Source organism: Akebia trifoliata, chromosome 11 (genome assembly GCF_017979445.1).
Source record: "Akebia trifoliata isolate Shusen 1 chromosome 11, ASM1797944v1, whole genome shotgun sequence".
Taxonomy (NCBI): Eukaryota; Viridiplantae; Streptophyta; class Magnoliopsida; order Ranunculales; family Lardizabalaceae; genus Akebia; species Akebia trifoliata.
In genome coordinates, this window is record NC_141385.1 from 4,139,571 (window position 1) to 4,142,460 (window position 2,890).

Sequence of the window (2,890 nt, forward strand, 5' to 3'; positions counted from 1 at the left end):
AAATCTTTTATGTTATTTTGTCTTTTTTGTACACTGACATTTTTGAAAATATTGAAAAACCTCAAAAAAAATTATTTACAAAATTCCATTACAATATCAAAACATGCTCAGTTCTCCCCCATGCAGGAGTAAGCAAAGATGGCTTGATCCGCCGCTTCTTTCATCGTCCATCCAAAGCATACACAACTGGAACGAGGAAGCAAAGGAAGGTTCATACAGATGAAGATGGAAGCGAAACAAGATGGCACAAAACAGGCAAGACTAGACCAGTTCTAGTTGGTGGGAAGTTGAAAGGGTACAAAAAGATACTTGTGCTCTATACAAACTATGGGAAGCAAAGAAAGCCTGAGAAGACCAACTGGGTGATGCATCAATACCACCTTGGCAACAAAGAAGAGGAAAAAGATGGAGAATTGGTGGTTTCAAAGGTGTTCTATCAGACACAACCAAGGCAATGTAATAGTAGTTCAGGTGGGAAGGACTCACTTCCTTCTAATTCGAAAGATCGAAATGGGAACATTAATAGTCCCAATCTCAAGAACAACGATATCATCGAATACTATAGTCCTTCACTCATTTCCTACGATCAAGGCGGCCGCAATAGACCAAGCCCTACTCATCTTATTTCCAATTTTATTGTCCATGATGATGGCTCTTCTTCAATTCTTCCTTGAGAATTTACTCTCTTTTATCAGTAAAGGAAGAAGAGTTCCTCAGTGGCAACAATGGCAAGGAAATAATGAAATAAATTAATCTATTTGGTTTTTTTTTTTTTTTTTTTTTTGAATTAGGAGCAATCAAGAGTGAAAAAATATGAGGGGAATTTTTTGGATTAAATTCAAAGTGCTTGATTTTTTTTTTTTTTTTTTGATAAGTAGTATTTCATTCAAGAACAGCACCAGGCCTGTCAAGGTGACCAACCTAGTAAAACATTACAAATATGACACTCCTCACACGAAATACAACGAATCTCATCCCAATTATACATAAAATCCTCAAAGAAAATGCCCCTAAACTCCTTATATACTTTGGACCAACAGAAAATAAGCCCCAAGATGGATATAATCGTATTTGTACAATCTTTATGTTTCCCCTAAAAAATACGCCTATTTCTCTTAAGCCACACCCCCCAACAAATTGCGAAAGGTGTATTATTCCATAACAACCTCAGCACTCCACTAAACGAAAATCCAAATGACAACCAACAAGTGAATATATCCTTTATTGTTTTAGGTAGGCCAGGGAGAACTCTAAATAAGTTAAAGAAGTGAGCCCAAATACCATGTGCAAACTTTAAATGAAGGAGCAAATGATCTGATGATTCTCCACTTTCCATGCAAAACACATAACAACTCGCCTTGCACAGTCCACGCCACATAAAAAAATCCACTGTTTGAATCCTTCCTAAAGACACCATCCATGTGAAGAAAGCAATTTTTCTTGACACTTTCGACCCCCAAATTGAGACATGAGGAAAGAACATATCTCCATTATTGTACAAGGAGTAATAAAAGGAACAAATTGAGAATCTTCTATCTTTGTTAGCCATCCACACTCTCTCATCTTCTCTACCCGTACGTAATTCGATACATGAAGTGTTGTCAACTAATCTACCAACTTCTTCAATGTTCGATTCATCGAGGCCTCCCTGAAACCCAAAGTCCCATGCCCATTCTCCGCCCATCATACATCGGAATGATCTGATTGGGAGTCCTTTTTTGAGGATATGGAATACAAAGTAGGAAAAACCTCCATTAGGGAACGGTTGCCACACCATATATCTTCCCAAAATCTTACCTGGTTACCTTGACTTACTTTGAATTTGATTCTCATCTTGAAAAAGGGAATGATCATCATGATGCTTTTCCACATCCCACATCCATAGGAATGCTTCACCGGTTTGCTTTCCCACCCTATCTGATTCGCCCCGTATTTGTGTTATACAATTTGTCTCCACAAGCTATTCCCATCGATCCCAAACTTCCAAAACCACTTCCCTTTCAGAGTCATGTTCATTGCCCTGAGTCTCCTAATACCGAGGCCACTGTGCTTCTTGTCTGAACACACCTATTTTCAATTTACGAAGTGATGTTTTCTACTTCCATCTCTGTCATACCATTGAAAATTATGAAATAACTTATATAGCATTGTTTCCACACTTCAGGACATTGAGAGTAAATAAAGGAAATAAACTAGGATACTAGACAATACACTTTTAATCAAAGTCAATTTACCCCCCCTAGAAAGACAGTTAACTTGCCACATCGCTAGTTTCCTTTCGATTCTTTCTATTATCAGGTCCCAAATCGCCACCTTCCTATATGGAGCCCCCAACGGAATCCCCAAATAAGAAAAAGGTAAACTGCCTACCTTTCATCCCAACGAAGCCATAAGAAGAGTGATGCATCTAACCATGCCTACTAGGAATATCTTGCTTTTCCTTAGGTTTATCGGAATACCTGACACCGCTTCAAAGCAACATAATAAATTGCCTAATCCCCTTATTTGGTTTATGGAGTCATCTAAAAAGATTAGTGTATCATCTGCAAATTGAATATGCGAAACAGAAATAATGCTTGCTCCTACTTTGAATCCCGAAAAATAACCATTTGTTACCCCCATCTCCATCATCTTCCCAAACGCTTCAGCTACAATGATAAACAAGAAGGGGGATAGAGGATCCCCTTGCTTGAGCCCTCTAGTGCTTCTAGAAAAGTCATGAGGCGTCCCATTTACCAGAATCGTGAAGGAAGAAGAAGGCACATACGCCATAACCCAAGAGATCCATCTCTTACCAGATCTCATTCTTCCCAGCATGTATTCCAAGAATTGCTAATTGACGTGATCATAATCATTTTCAAAGTCCACCTTACAAACCACCCCCACTTTA

At 38.5% G+C, this 2,890-nt stretch overlaps 1 pseudogene; it reads left to right on the forward strand.

Annotated features, from left to right (window-relative positions):
- The first annotated feature begins 83 nt into the window (after positions 1 to 83).
- LOC147390446 (NAC domain-containing protein 73 pseudogene) lies at positions 84 to 735 on the forward strand (annotated as a pseudogene).
- Positions 736 to 2,890: the final 2,155 nt, after the last annotated feature.